The sequence below is a fragment of the Berghia stephanieae genome, chromosome 14 (assembly GCF_034508935.2).
Source record: "Berghia stephanieae isolate SIO BIC M18660-M18661 chromosome 14, UCSD_Bste_1.3, whole genome shotgun sequence".
Classification (NCBI taxonomy): domain Eukaryota; kingdom Metazoa; phylum Mollusca; class Gastropoda; order Nudibranchia; family Aeolidiidae; genus Berghia; species Berghia stephanieae.
Window position 1 is genome coordinate 22,883,654 of NC_088373.1, and position 17,289 is coordinate 22,900,942.

The 17,289-nt window shown below is 34.7% G+C and overlaps 1 long non-coding RNA gene across 2 annotated transcripts in view; it reads left to right on the forward strand.

Annotated features, from left to right (window-relative positions):
* LOC144959474 (uncharacterized) overlaps positions 1 to 14,051 on the forward strand; it is a 52,645-nt gene extending 38,594 nt beyond the window's left edge. Inside the window, exon 4 of one of the 2 annotated variants that reach the window (XR_013642630.1) lies at positions 13,946 to 14,051. This is a non-coding gene — a long non-coding RNA (uncharacterized LOC144959474). The remainder of the gene's footprint in view (positions 1 to 13,945) is intronic. The other variant, XR_013642629.1, reaches the window with a different exon arrangement.
* Positions 14,052 to 17,289: the final 3,238 nt, after the last annotated feature.

Genomic DNA, 17,289 nt, shown 5'->3' on the forward strand with positions numbered 1-17,289 from the left:
CTATAAATATTTCTTTCTGCTAAACGAACTCTTCAACACAGTGTAAATATAATTTAACTATAGCAAACAATTTTGTTCAAATATTATAATGTAAACACTAAATTAGATTGAGCATAATGATGGCTGCATTGAAATAAATGTGACGATTTTCCTATGGGAGGTAAGGAGAGTGTTATACATGTAATTTAATACGAATCCTGCGGCTATGTGGTCTTTTGGTATGACACTCGTCTTTGAAACGGAAAGTTTTTGATTCGAGTCATGTTCAGCAAGTATTTGAGTCATTGGGAATGAATATTTACTCGCATTCTCTCACCGAACTCAGATGTAAAATGCGTTCCTGGCAGTTAACAGCGTTGTCTGTGTCTGAAAACATTGTAATATCCCTAGTCCTACTTGTTAGGCGAAGCTGATGATAGGGATATATTCTAAAGAGCTTTGTGCAAATATAGTGTATACTGCCGTATACAAAAGATCAAGTTGTTGTGTTTTTTAATTGATTCAAAAAATACTAATTTAACTATAATTACTTTAATGTCTATTCTTTTTCTTTTTGTTATCTTACTTTCTCCCATCCATTTGTGACTAACAGCTAGTAAGTAACAATCAATTAAAGTACTTCATTTATTTGTTAGCTTAATGACACCGAAACTATTATCTATAGTTAGCCCATAATCCAAAACATTTATTCTTATCTATATCATTATTTCGTTTCCATCAAAACCAATAACACTGTTTCAATCCACAGTGTCAATGCCAACACGGCTACTACCATCAATGCTAATATCCAAACTGTTGCAACCACTATCAATATTAACAGATTTGCCCACATCAATACCAATATCAGCATTCTTGGCATCATCAATACCAATATATCATTTTTCGGATTGTCACCAAAACATCACACCCAACCTATGCATTTTTCTCACTCAATCACAAAACCTGTTATTTCTTGCTATACATCTTTCTTTCTGCTAAACGAAATCTTCAACACAGTGTAAACATAATTTAAGTGTAGCAAACATTTTTGTTTAAATATGATAATGTACAAAAGAAATTAGATTGAGTAAAATGATGGCTGCATAGAAACAAATGTGACGATTTTTCTATGGGTGGTAAGGAGAGGGTTTTACATGTAATTTAATACGAATCCTGCGGCTATGTGGTTTTTTGGTATGACACTCGTTTTTGTAACGGATAGTTCTTGGTTCGAGTCTTGTTCAGCAAGTATTTGAGTCATTGGGAAATAATATTTACTCGCATTCTCTCACCGAACTCAGATGTGAAATGCGTTCCTGGCAGTTAACAGCTTTGTGTGTGTCTGAAAACATTGTAATATCCCTGATCCTACTTGTTAGGCGAAGCTGATGATAGGGATATATTCTAAAGCGCTTTGTGCAGGTATAGTGTATACTGCACTATACAAAAGACCAAGTTGTTGTGTTATTTTTAATCGATTCAAATAATACTAATTTATCTATATATATGTAATGCCTATTCTTTTTGTTTTTGTTTTCTTACTTTCTCCCATCCATTTGTGACTAACAGGGGGTAAGTAACAATCAATTATAGTCCTTCATTTATTTGTTAGCTTAATGACACCGAAACTATTATCTATAGTTAGCCCATAATCCAAAACATTTGTTCTTATCTATATAATTATTTCGTTTCCATCAAAACCAATAACACTGTTTCAATCCACAGTGTCAATGCCAACAAGATTACTACCATCAATGCTAATATCCAAACTGTTGCAACCACTACCAATATCAACAGAGTTGCCCCCATCAATACCAATATCAGCATTCTTGGCATCATCGAGAACAATATTGAAAAAAAGACGAAAATTAATTTCATATAGTAGATTCTATTTTTACTATATCAATTTCTTCCTTTTTACCTGCCCTGATATGACCTAACATTTGATACAAGCGCAGTGAAACGCTTAAAATCAAACAAATACCTTTCTCTTTTATGAAGCAATTAAGGTTTGTAAGAAAATTTATCTCAATTTTTATTTTTTAAAAAATCAAATTGTGTGCAAATTTTGCTGAATTTTGCTTGCACATTTTGGGAATAGTTTTTGCGAGTAACCGCCATGTCAGAATATCAACACGTTGGAACGGCTTGGATGGGAACAGTACAGATAACGGACGGATACTGCTACATCTGTCATAGTTATGACCTTGAGATGTCGGTTGTCGCAGAAGGGTCTTAGTTAGCCGTTTGCCTTTCCCAAGAATAAAGCTTCAAAGTTTTGGGGTCATCGGTGTGGAGGTTGATCTTTCCCTCGAGGGTCTAAGGTCGTCTGTCTCCCAGACCGTTTTAATCTAAAAGTGTCATGTCTTTTGTAATGCTGTGATTTGCCAAATTTTTTTATCAAGGCCATCTTAAGTGTATAATATTTATCTCTGTTTCGGGATTTGTAATGACAGATTGTACTTCATGTGATACTTCCGTTTGCGGTGTGCTAATATCCGTGATTGTATTTTGTTTTGTTTCTTCAGCAGTTATGTTTCTTGTTCTAAATTGGGAATCTATATTGGCAAACCAATCTTCTGAATACAATTTAACTAAAAATCGTTAGATTGTGAATGCAGTGTCTTGTACAGGTAGAGAATATTGATTCTGTTGGTTCACCCATGTTCACTTTACGGGGTCACCAATGTAAGAAGTAACAATCGATCTGTTCATTGTTTAACAAATGCTATTCCCTTTTCGAGATGCACAATGACAAAAACCCTATTCTTTTTCTTTCCGCCGCACATACTTCCCTTGCCAACAACACACACGTTCATGACGTGATAAAATGAAACAATTGACACTCGTATTTTGTTGAACACAAATTATACTCTAAAATTTCAGTTTTTCACAGCATCGAAACTTCTCTTATTGAAATTCACAATGATATCATTAATCATTTCTGGAAGAAAAGCGATAATTTTGTCATTATACTACTCGACTTTAGTGTCACTTTTGACACCATAGTCTATTCTAATCGGGAGACGCTATTATTGTTCTTGTTTCATTTTCTTACAACGTCTAAAACAGGAGTTAATCATTATATTTAAATCGACATGACATCTTTATTCCGTGTCCATTCTCTTTTGGTTTGCCTCAAGGATCAACTCTAGGACCCTCTTTATACTCCCTCGCTATGAAACCATTAGAAGCCATCTTCTACGTATATTTTATTAAGTTATTTTATTAAGTAGACACCACAACTACGGTTTGGCATTAACAATGAAAAACATCTCAAAGTTCTAGCTAATATTGTAAATGGTGTTTCTGGTATTCTTGACTGAATGTGTTGCAATAAACCCAGGTCAATGAAAATAATACAGAGATAATACAAATTGCAAGTCGCGGCGTCATGTGCTTTTATATTTCCTTGTACTTATTTTATAATATCAATGTGGTTCTTATCTTTTCATTTTATGTACCTACTAAATCGCATATGCTGGTTTTATATCGGTATTAGTAATAATAATAATAATAATAATAATAATAATAATAATAATAATATTAATAATATTAATAATAGTAATAATAATAATATTAATAATATTAATAATAGTAATAATAATAATAAGAATAATAATAATAATAAGAATAATAATAATAATAATAATAATAATAATAATAATAATAATAATAATAATAATAATAATAATAATAATGATAATCATCATCTATATTCTCTCTCTCTCTCTCTCTCTCTTTCTCTCTCTCTTTATCTCTCTCTCTCTCTTTCTCTCTCCCTCTCTCTCTCTCTTTCTCTCTCTCTCTCTCTCTCTCTCTCTCTCTCTCTCTCTCTCTCTCTCTCTCTCTCTCTCTCTCTCTCTTTAATCAGAAGTAAAATCCAGGTAAGCGTCATTTTCACTTTGTTGAATTCATGCCACCCGCTATGTCAAAATTAAAAAAAAAAAAAACTTTTGAAAAGCTAAAATGAACAGAAGTGCGAAATGTTAATTATTGTTAATGTTGGTGTAAGTAGACCATAGTTATCTCTAAAATCACCACATCGATACACACTAAAGTACGTGCGAGAGAGTTCCGGTTCTTGGATGGCGGCACTGGAATGTAATGAATACGGTCTATCCTCAATACTCGTTCACCGATTACAGTTTCTTATTTTCCTGTTCACTTGGTCTTCATTATGTTTTTGTAGTATTATATTGACAGTCAATTTTAAAATAATACTCATTCTCTTCAATAAAACTTAACAGTCACTCAAAGTACTATAATGTTTCTGTTTCTATTAATTTGACAGGTTTTCACCTGTATTGTATTTTAGGACCAAGGGCCAGCTAAATTTTGAGAGGTATTTCTCCGAGGGTGCGAAATATTCAATTTTGGTCAAAAACTGTATTATAACATCCCATATTTGACGTTTACTATCTTTAAAACATAATGGTAATATAATGGATATCAAATATTAGAACAAAGTTTAACGGAAGAGGAGTTTAGCAGCCGATTTTTAGGTTATAGTATAATTTTAAAGTGTCAATAAAAACCCAATTGCTGCAAATCACTCCCCGGTGTTTGGAATATCTAAATAAAACGCATCAAGTTTAATACATATTCAGTTTGGTGCACGGATACAATTATTTTAAAAGGTGTAGGTCAGACGTCATCAATTTATCCATAAAGGACTGCCAACCTTGACCTTCGATTTGAATGGTTTACGCCAATACAAATAGGTCTTGAGCGGCCTTTAATGAATTTAGTACGTCTCATCTATTCCTGTCTGAGAAAACAATAAAGGGGTTTTATCATGAATAATCAGTAACGGAATCATTACTTGATAAAACAGGTTCGAGTCGTCGGGACACAAATCACTTTAAATTAAATGTCAACATTTACATTGGACACAAACGCACACACACATAAACACACACACACACTCACACGCATACACACACACACACACACTCACACATATGTGTATGTTTATATGAATAATGACTTGGTGCTGTATTCCTATTTAACACAGTCAGAAATAAATGCATGTTAAATCTAAGTTAATTTCAATCCTTTCTAATGAGTATATTTAAATTTATCCTATCTCACTGGACATATGGGGTACGAGTTTCTCTCACCGATTTTTCAAGAATTCAAGCCACATTTAAGTCGACTTAGCAACAAAAATCAACAACATTGGCAATATAAATATATCCCAATAGAAAAGGTTTTTTTTTCCTTAAAAAAATATTAGTGCGAACAAAGATCATCTGGAACCAGAATATATATATATATATATATATATATATATATATATATATATATATATATATATATATATATATATATATATAGTTATATATATATATATATATATATATATATATATATATATATAGAGAGAGAGAGAGAGAGAGAGAGAGAGAGAGAGAGAGAGAGAGAGAGAGAGAGAGAGAGAGAGAGAGAGAGTTATTTCCCTTTTGTTAATGTCTCTATTCTTATTTTTTAAAATATTGAAATATGATTTGGAAAAACATTGTTACGTACACCAAATGTTAATCTTTTATCATCGAGCACAGAATTACTGGCAAATCTAAAAAATTACAACACTATATTTCTTAGAATGTATAGACCTCTACGGGTAAATTGAAAACTTTAAAAAAAATTATAGGCAATGCTATTTTGCGTTGATTCAAATGGTTAATAATGTCCTTGACTATGACTCTTTTACTACACCTCATTATTAAAATAATGGTAAATTCCATGAATGAGAAGGTGGTGTCATGGTAATGTCATGGCAATAAATATAGGTGATGGCACGGAAGACGTAGTAAATTCGTTTGAGCTAATTGTAAGGCATCCTTATATAGGAGGACGAGTCGCCGACTAATTTTACGTTCTACGGGGCCGGCCTACAGGGCCGGACAACCATCGGGACAAATATATACAGTGCAATATGTTATCTTTGGTTGTATTTATCTATCAATTTGTATGTCTGTATGTCTCTATATATCTATCTATCTATGTATTTATCTATCTATGTATCTATCTATCTATATATCTATCTATCTATCTATCTATCTATCTATCTATCTATCTGTCTATATATCTATCTATCTATCTATCTATCTATCTATCTATCTATCTATCTATCTATCTATCTATCTATCTATCTATCTATCTATCTATCTATCTATCTATCTATCTAACTATCTATCTATTTATGTCTCTATATTTTTTTCATTATTATTTTCTCTTTATCTTCAACTCCCACTTCTCCACCTCCCTCTCCGCCTCTTCCTCCTTATTCTTCTTTTCATCCATCTTTAGATGTTACCGATTCCCGGAATTGATAAATGAGAGAGAGAGAGAGAGAGAGAGAGAGAGAGAGAGAGAGAGAGAGAGAAGGAAACACACACATACACATACACAGAGGGAGAGAGAGAGATAAGGAGAGAGATAAGGAAACACAAAGAGATAGAGAGAGAGAGAGAGAGAGAGAGAGAAAGAGAGAGAGAGATAGAAAGAGAGCGCGAGAGATAGGGGTGGTTTTAGTCCCAGGGCCTGATCGTTGTTGGGACAGGTATATGGTACTACATCTCTCTCTCTCTCTCTCTCTCTCTCTCTCTCTCTCTCTCTCTCTCTCTCTCTCTCTCTCTCTCTCTCTCTCTCTCTCCATCATCCGCTTTTCTATCTATCTATCTATCTATCTATCTTAATTTTGTAATTACCCAAACAAATCACAATGAATGTAGACTCCACCTCACTAGTTCAATTCGTATTGAGAATGTATGATGTTGCGTTGGGAAGAGAGGTGGAAGGGGGAGGGGGGGGGGGGGGGGGTTGGGGTGTTATGTGTGTGTGGGGGGGGGGGGAGGTTGTATGGGGGAGGGGGTGTTTTCTGTTCAAAAGTGTGTGTTAGTGTTACAAGGTTCATGTACACAAAAGTTTCGGATTTTATTTGGCCAAGACTCACCATTTCTGTAGTTAGTGTAATCCGTGTCCCATCACAAATAATGAATTAATTTCACTTGAATCGTTCTATTTTCTATGACTCTCACTATGACTATGATTAGTTCTGACTCAGGGAGGTTATAGTAATATTATTATTATGCTTTGGTTATGCGACATGTATTTCTATATATTTTTATTTGATCCTGTAATTTTAACTCACTTCAAGAACATGTAAATGTAACATGTTAGGAATCAAAGTCAAAACATATTGATGTGATAATGACTACCATAAGCACAGTTGCACATCGTGTAATCCACTGAAATCTATCAATTATAACAATTCCATTTAAAAACGAATGATACACAACCGCTTGCTTTGGAAGTTTACAAACTAAAGAGGCAAACATGCAGATTGTTTTATACTTAAACTTCTGTTCTCACAAACAGGGATGCCAGATGGCCAGAGTTCTTCGAAGCCAATTTAGACTGCAAAAGTGACCAAATAGAACCCCACGTGGCCAAACACTTCAATTCTGCCCTGACCAACAAAAGGACAGTATCTCTCAAAAAATCATAAAATCACTTTTTTTACTAAATCGAATCTCTGGAACATAGGAAAGCTTACAAAGTTGTCAGAATGATCATAACTCAAATGTTTTTGAAATTAGAGGCAATTAAAAATTTGCTTGAAACAGTATCCTATTTCAACCCCATCGTTAACAAACAAAAGGACAGTATCTCCGACGGCCGTAGTCCGCCCCGTAAATATTGACGGTGTCCGTGAGCATGCGGTGGCGTCAACGAGTGGCGTGACGAAGATGCCGCCGTATGGCGAGCAATACCATGCGAAACTGTTGGTGACGATTTGATTGGTTGACGCATAAGTCGCCAACGCCAATGACGTCATCCGTAACATGACATAATAGAAGAGCACTGTAACTTTCTATCGCGTTGTTGTTTACATGAGAGAGAGAGAGAGAGAGAGAGAGAGAGAGAGAGAGAGAGACTGGAATACAGAGAGAGAGAGAAACACAGAGAGAGAGAGAAACACACACACACACACACACACAGAGAGAGAGAGAGAGATAGATAGAGAGAGAGAGAGAGAGAGAGAGAGTCAGTAACAGAGAGAGAGAGAGATGGATGCAGAGAGATATATTTTTAAAAATAAATAGATAAATAAGAGAGAGAGAGAGAGAAGAGAGAGAGAGAGGGAGCGAGAGAGAGAGAGAGAGAGAGAGAGAGAGAGAGAGAGAGAGAGAGAGAGAGAGAGCGTTTTAACGTGTATTCATTGGGAATGGGGGGGGGGGTGGGGTCTTTTGAGACAATAAACAATGTGAGTGAACCATTGTCTACTATATAAGAAGTCACTGGAGTGAACCCAAAGAAAAAGGGGAGGAGAGTTTAATAGCTGACAATTGACCACAAGGGGTTGTGATAACGAGTGGCAGGTCCTAAATAACTCGACGTTGCAGCTCAAACAAGAAGATTCAATTATATGATTTCATGTAAGTCATTACAAATTCAGCCCAACCCGCTCCTCTTCAAGCTGTCATCTGACTCAAAATGGAAACAATGTAACACATGATTTGACCAGTCCCATTTTTAAAATTGCAATCTCATTGGTCAATATGTTTCCCATCATTGATTGACTTTGACTTCTTTTGAAACGAAGGGCTTTCTAATACTATCCCTACCTATTCTTTGCTCCACCCCCTCCCTCCTTTTCCCCGTTTGTTTATCTACCTGTCTCGCTCGCTCTCTTTGTCTCCCTCGTGTTTCTTTCACACATACAACCACACACACACACAGACACACTCACACACATATTTATATCTTTATTCTATTTAGCTCCCGCCCTCTACAATGCACAAGCTCTCTCTCTCTCTCTCTCTCTCTCTCTCTCTCTCTCTCTCTCTCTCTCTCTCTCTCTCTCTCTCTTTCTTTCTTTCTTCCCCCCTCCCCACCCCCGTTCGGGGCGGAGGGTCACATAATTAATAATAATAATAATAATAATAATAATAATAATAATAATAATAATAATAATAATAATAATAATAATAATAATAATAATAATAAATAAATAAATAAATAAATAATAAATTACCGTGTAAAATGTCAAAAATTAACTCCCTTAGTCTAACCGCATACTCTATATAGAATCAAACGAATGACCTTCACATCCGACAGCAGTAGTGACATACCACAACGCGTATGTTTGACCCAGCGACATCTAAGTTTGACCTCTCCGTTGGATGTTAAAAGTGGAAATTCCTGCTTTTAACAACAGTTTGGATTGCAGTTCTTATATCTTTGACTAAATTATGCGCCTGTGATTAAAGACTAAATTGCTGCAGACACTGAGTTCAAAATCAATCTAATCTATGACAAAAGTTGTAAATATTCACGTATTACTTTCCACCAGATCAACATATCAAGCTAGCTATTTAGTGGCTGATTGGTGGGCAGAGGGGCTTTATAAACAAGTAATAAAAAATGAGAAAAAAAAACAGAAAGCAAAACCATTACAAAACTTTATACAGCTGGCAATAAAAACTGATCCCCTTGCTTGTTGGTCGGATGCTCAACCAAACGTCTAACTTAAGTATACTTATTTTTCATTCATTTCAACAAATTAGTGTGTGTGTGTGTGTGTGTGTGTGTGTGTGTGTGCGTTTGTGTGTGTGTATGGGTGTCGGTGTGACTGTCTGTCCAGGCGGTTTTTGTTTAGTTGTTTTTTGGGGTTTTTTTTGTGTTTTTCTTTTTCATCGTCTTCATATCTCTCATTTTCCACACATCCTTCTATTTTTTGTCCAAACTTTTGGAGAAGGTAGTACTGACACAATTATCTCATCTTAAGAACAACAGTTGAGTCAGCCTACAAACAGCAACACAGTACTGAAACGGCGCTTCTTAAAATCTTTTGTTATATAATGCGGATGCTAACAATATCAATTTATTATGCCTTTAAGATCTTTCAGATGCCTTTGACACAATTAACCATTACATTTTGTTAAGAAGACTAGAAAATAAGTTCGGCGTAAAAGGAATTGCCCTTAAATGGATTACACCATATTTACAGGATCGATGGCAGACTGTCGTGGTGAATGGTATTCAGTCAGAACAAGTTTTACTAAACTTTGGAGTGCGTTCTTAGCCCTGTCCTTTTTTTTCTGTATAAGCACCCCCTTTCTCGTGTGATATCCAGATTCAATCTGAGTTATCATTTTAATGTTGGTGATACGCAAATTTATGATTCAGTACCCCTAAGTAATTTACAATTCTTAATACAACGAATTTCGAGCTGTTTTATGAGATTAAATCTTGAATGTACCATAACAAGTTAAAATTAAATGATAGTAAATGATAGTAAAACTGAGATTTTAATGTGTGGAAGGCAAATAATTCACCTATTACTTTCGGAAATAGCACAACAGAATGTTCAAATAAATCAAAAAACCTTATCGTCATCATTGATAAACATATTTCCATAGCAAGCTGCTACGTGAATAACACCATACAATCTATGTACATAGAAATGAATAAAATAAGCAAAATTCGTAATTTAATGTAGCAGAACTTTTAATAAATTCCCTTGTTTTATCTAAATTGTACTATTGTAACTCCCTGTGTGCGAAATTAGCTAAAGACAAAATATTTTTTTTGTTCATCTTATTAGCTCATAATTTAGGCACCTTTTAAATTGAGTAAGAATGGTGTCGCCTATTTCATTCAGTATAAATGTACCAACAGATTTCGTTCCATTTCATGCTTTTCGTTTCCTATGACAATGAAGATATTGATTTTAAAACAAAAAGATATGTGTGTTGTACGTGTTGGGGGCGGGGGAAGGGGGACATTCCCTATTTTCCAGCTATTCTTAGGTTTAATTCACTATCACTCACTCACCCCAATATCGTTGTACAATGACAAAACCCTGATACACAATTAAAGTCTAATTTACAAGATAGCCAAAATCATCAATAAGCGTAAATTAAAGCTATTATGCTTTATAAAAATAGACTCATCTTGAAAAAGGAGTCAGGGTCTAAAAGATTGAGGAATAGTCTAATGTAGTAATATTATATCAGAGGCACGCCTACAAACTTGACGGAGATAATTTATTCATTCCCCTCACGCCAGGTCAACCACACTTAGCCTTGCCTCTCACTCGTCCGTGATGGCGGATGCTCGCCATCGCTGACGTAAAACGTTTGTCGATCGAGTTATTCGTATTTTGCTATATTCTTAACTGAGATACTGTTCTTTTGGTGAATACGGACGAGGCATTTTGCGTTGCGGTTAACCAGGGTGAACAGTATGTGAGACGGTCGTATAAGATACTGTCCTTTTGTTGGTTACAGGTAGAGTTATTTGCTTGGCTTTAACCAAGAAAGAACAGTATCTCAAAATATTACGCAACATATTACGTCAATGAAATCGCCGACTAACAGAAAAACGCAATTTGTCATTAGCTATCATTTAATGTTAGAAGACTTCCACTATGTAATAAAATTAAAGAGTTATGAATGAAAAAACTAAATGTGTCGATTACGGCAAAACTGGTTGGATCTGGGTCAGCCCAGATACTGTCCTTTTGTTGGTTAGGGCAGAATTACTTTGACCTCCTTAAAAGACATCGATTTTGATTTTTTTTTTATGGACTAACCTAGGAAAAGACTTGTTTTTATTTTTTAAAAAGAAAATTTTAATTTATAATATATACACGATTCTCTGTGTGTCAATTTTGATCATACATGTGGCCATCTGGCAGCACTACCCACACACCAACTATGACTTAACTTCTTGACACTTCTTCCTAGCAAAATAGCAGTATTCTACTCGTTGCCTTTCCTTTTCAAGCTGCAACTTGTGGATATGGGTGAAATTTGACCGTTTTTGTGTGGGAAAAATTATCTTCGTAGTAAATAGCAGTATCTTAACCGTATCCATTACTTTAAAGACAGCATAGTTGGGAGAACGGTCGTCTTACTGGTGAGCCGGTCAGTTAAGGAATTTCTTTGATGACGTAAAAGTGACATCACTTCCCCACCCGATGGGGAAACGGTTGGGGGAAAGACGAGAAAGGAATGCCTTTGATTGTCACCGACATCTGCATATCATTACAGCCTGACGATAGGGGTACTGTTATATAGAGAAAAAAACGAAAGGCCCCGTAGAATGTATCGAGCTTTGGCTGTGAGCAGACCAGTACTATCAGTAGACAATGAAGACATCCCATCGTTGTCGCGGGATTTCCTATGCGGTAATCTTAGCGCAGACGATATTTGACTTTGCCCTTAGGATCTATCACAATTTGGTCGCTCTTTGGAACAGAGCATATATGAGATGGCTTAAAATATTCGTCTCAATCTAGTTACTTTCCATAATACATATGTATAATAATTAAGGCAGATGAGTGCCTGATCAGAATACCCATTAATTGTCCGAAATTTGAGATTTATTTATTTATTTTATTCACGGAGTCAGCCATGTCACTATTGCATAAAGAGTTTCTTATACAAAAAAAAAAAAAAATTATAATGCCTTGAACTATAAATAATACAGTGATTTAGTATAAATAGATGTTTTTTAAATATTTATCAGATCACATTCTTTATCTGGATCTGTCTTATTTATACATTTTATTAACATTCATTCAATTATTCACGAATCTTAATTTCAAATGTTAATGGAAAACTACAAACTTTTCTAACATTGCCTTCATACATCACATATTTCTATTATGAGAATAGATAAAGTGAAAGGTAGTGCGTGTCTGCGTCCTCGTATCTCAATCAAAAAAAGTATAAGTAATAGATTAGTTCATATTCGTAAATAGACGCTATACATTTCTGTGATTTACCGACAAAAAAATCATGAAACATAGCAGCAAAGAAAACTAATTGTAACCTAAAATGTTTATATGTTCATTCAAACATTTGTTAAGTGAAAACGGACCATCCTAATGTTTTCTAAAAACGATATCAAAGAAACTCTGTGTGATGTTTTACTTTGTTAGTAATGTAAACGTTGCTGCTCGAAGCTCGAAGAAATAAATAACAATGTGAGATTGAATGTAGGCTTCAATTTAAATTACGAAAAATATAAAATGGAGGTTTGGCGTTTCCCCTTTCTCAACAAAAAGATGATTTTTTATTGATAAAGGGGAAACCGAAACGTCCATGCTATGTTTTCGTAGATTAAATTGGAGCTTACATTCAATTTCACATTGTTTTTTATTTTACACATTGTTGGCAGGAAACTGAAATAAAATTCAATTCCAAATATTAAAGTTTTGCATTCGGTTCATGTTCGGTTCGTGAACTAATACGAGCGAGTTGCACTCACGTTACTATGATAAAACAAAACACCGACTGAAAGGAAAGTTCTAATGAAGAGCAAGACGGACCGAAAAGGAAACTTAATGCACTCAGTTTACAGCCAAATAGCCTTTATTTCTCCGCAAATATTGCTGGTCTTCCACTAGTGTATTGAAATAAATATAAAACCGTTTGCCACTAGAACAACTTATAACTCAGACGCCAATTGTTCCAATTACAACATTTGTTCTAATTCGGACACCCGCTTATTCCAATTCAGATATAAGGTTGTCGGAATTTAAACATGACTTGTTCAATTTTTTTTATTTTTTTAATTATTTTTGTTTACTTGTTGTTACTTATTATCACTTTAGATTCTAAAAGGCTTTACATTTTTAAAATTTTTATGATAGTTTCAATATGTACAATGAATCAGATTAGTCCGTATTAAAATAATTGGCCCGCCTGCGTGAGATTGTCGTGAAGTCCCAGGTTTGAGAGTTTTTGTTTAGACGAGGGGTCATTTAAATCGGTCGATATTTAAAGGACACGTTTTTCAAAAAATATTTATATTTCACGGAGTACGGTAGTTAACTGATCAAAACGAGGTTTTTTTTTCTTTATAATAGTTCATATTTTTATTCTAATCATCTGGACCACTGCTAAATATTATAACTTCCTTTTTATCTTCTTTTATTTTTCAGATGAAAAATGGAGGTGGTCACAGTGAAACATCATTCAATTCCTGACAAGGGTTGTGACATGTTTGATTAGTGTTCTCCTACTTAATAAACCTGATTAATAATGTTCTGACGTATGTTTATGTTTTCCTTTTTTCCCCATTTTTTGAATTTATTATTATTATTTTTTTTTCTTACGTTGGGAGGGGGGGGGGGTTTACGGGAGGGGTGGGGATGGGGTGGGGGGTCAGTGTCTTCAATGTTAATGTAACCTCTACATTGTAATATATATATGTATGTATGTATGTATATATATATATATATATATATATATATATATATATATGTATGTATGTATGTATGTATGTATATTACAATGTAGAGGGAACAGTATAATTGAATACACTGAACGGATAAATCGACATCGACGGGACCTTTGTAAAATATCAAAAAAGCCTGATGTCGATTCTCAGTCATTCAAAAATAAAACATAAAGAATAAATGGGAAACAAATGAGGAAAATGCGAGATAATAGCAAGGAAACTCAATATTGGTGATTCTGTGGCCTTTTAAAAGGCCGATTTTGAAATTGATTCCGTTTATTTTATTTAACTACGTCTCTTCTTGTGGTCTGTCTCTGAAGGCAAAGAATATTTTTATGTGCCTTTTCCTCAGCACTAACAAGGACGTCAAATATGGAATTGCCCTCGTGAAGTTGCTGTGCACAACAGTGTAGGACCTTGATAGCTACTTTTGTGGTATGGGTGGAAACTGGTACAATGGTGCACTCTCCTCATCTGACTCCACATCCGCAACAATGACGTCTTCTAAAATGTAACTATTGTCGACTGATATCGAGACTAAGTACCAGTAGTAGTGACATTGACCTTGTCGATAATATCGAAAGCGAGAAGCTGAGAATTTGTATTGCGTACATGATCAAATGAGAAAGTGATTTTGTTCGAGAGAATGGGGAAGGGACTAAGAAATCTGCCTCATTTACAAACACTGAGACCCGGATTAGCCAGGGCAGCTTACAAAGACATAAAAACAGCCTCGCACAAATGTTGATGTAGGGGAAGTTTCTTATCAGGACATCCATTTTTAGTGTCAGTACGGAGAAAATTTGAGAGAACACTGGAAGAGAATTGACTGCCAAATTTACAGTTATGATCAATGGCTTTTCACTGGATGCCATTGAACAATTATGTCGCATCTTCTTTGACATTTATTTTACTTAACATCATGATATATTGTCATTTTTAGTGGCTTTTGTGTCTTACCTAACTGCAGGATATAATGGCCGTATATAAATTGTATTCATATTTTAGACTAATTATTGTGAGTATCAATGGTTTGCAACGTCGATATAACCGTCTTCTGCTAAATGCAGTTCAATATAGGCGATTTTTAATTTCTCATGTTATATACCGAAGAAACGGGACTTTGATGGCATATCGATATAACTTTTGTAAATATATCCGTTCTAAACTTTATATCAGTCCTTTTAATCGTCCTTTCCAAAATTGAAAAATGTATTTTAACCATCGATGACTTCATCACTAATTGATTATAGTGCGACATGTCAAAGATTCTGTTAGATGTATTAATCTAATAAACTCTTAAAAGAATATTGTTAGTACTCACAAATTAAGAAGCCTCTCTGATCATAAAGAGAGGAGATAGATTTTTCTTCTGCTTTTTAGTGATCAAAATTTACAGTAAAAACAAAATTTACAGTAAAAGTGTTTTTAGATTGAAGCCAAGAAAAAATGCACAGTTAAGCCAAATAAGCAAAAGTATCTCATTCAGAAATCAAAATTCAACTGAAGGCCAAAAACATCCGTTTGGTTACCGAATTAAAAAATCGCTTTTGCACAAATAAATCGTCAAAAATCTCGCCGACAATGTTCAGACGAACAATCATGAATTACAAGGAATAATGAAGTCGACCAATGAATGTCTGACAAATAGCAAACATTTGTAGTAGTGTGTAGTTACCTAACAGGCAAGACGTGTTTTTGTTGTTGTGACATTTCTCTTCAATTTTTACAGATTTCAATCATTTACACGTCTTATTTCAATTCAAATTTTATTCAAGGATTTTTGTACAACACGTAAGATACCATTGTGATATTGCTTTAATTATATTTTATACGTTTTCGAGATCATTGTTATTGAAATTGTTTCGGACTTTTTTACAATGATTCACCAAGACCCCGCCATTTTTACTCGTTCTCACAACCATTTTTTTACTGTCGGCTGTCGTTGGACTTTTATTCACCCTGCGCTTTTATTGTTTACAAATTGAAAACACACACTCCTACCTCAAACGTGAACACCATTACAATCAAAAAAAGATTGTCTGTACACGAGGTGGTCGACGTAAACAACATGTTATTGAAACGACAGCCCCGCGACGTCCAGTGAACTGCCAACGTTCAACACGACCACCACAGACGTTAACAAAAATATTAACAAACGACAGAAGACCAAGTCATGGAAATCATAACATGTGTATTGGCCATATTAACGCACAGCGATCGAGAAACAAGACATTCGAAATAATCGATATCATAGATCAACACGAGATCGATATTCTATATATACCTGAATCATGGTTGCGTCAGTTCGGTGGTGAACCTATAATGAAAGAAATGACACCTCCCGGCTACAAGATGGAATAGTTCCCAAGAATTGGACGATCAGGAGGGGGGATTGCCATCGTATACAAACACGCTCTTTCGCCTAAAATACAAAATAAAGCCTCTTATAAAAAACAAGTTTTTAAAAATCGATGTAAATGACCTTAGTAACTACTGTCCCTTCTCAAATCTGCCATTTCTTTCTAAAATCCTTGAAAAATGTGTACTCAGACGCCTTTCACATCTCCAAGAAAACAATCTATGGGATAAATTTCAGTCAGTTTGCGAGTGATTTGCTTGATGTTTTAGATAAAGGTTTTGTTTCTCTTCTGACATTATTAGACCTTTCGGCGGCTTTTGACAATATTGACCACGGCATTCTCATTAAACGACTTAATATAACTTTTGGCTTGTCTGGGACTGTCTTGCAGTTGTTTGAATCTTATTTAGATGACAGAAAGCAACAGGTTATGATTTTAGATAAATTTTCCCGTCAACATACATTGTCTTTTGGTTTTCCCCAAGGCTCTGTTTTGGGTCCGATTCTTTTTGTTTTGTATACGTCTCCATTATCTAATGCCATCACTGGTCATGGACTGCGCTATCATCTCTATGCAGATGATACGCAATTTAATGCTACTGATAAAATTAAAAATCTCGAAAATATTGTGAAACGTTTGGAAGAATGTATGACGGATGTAAAAGAGTGTATGAATGGCAGTT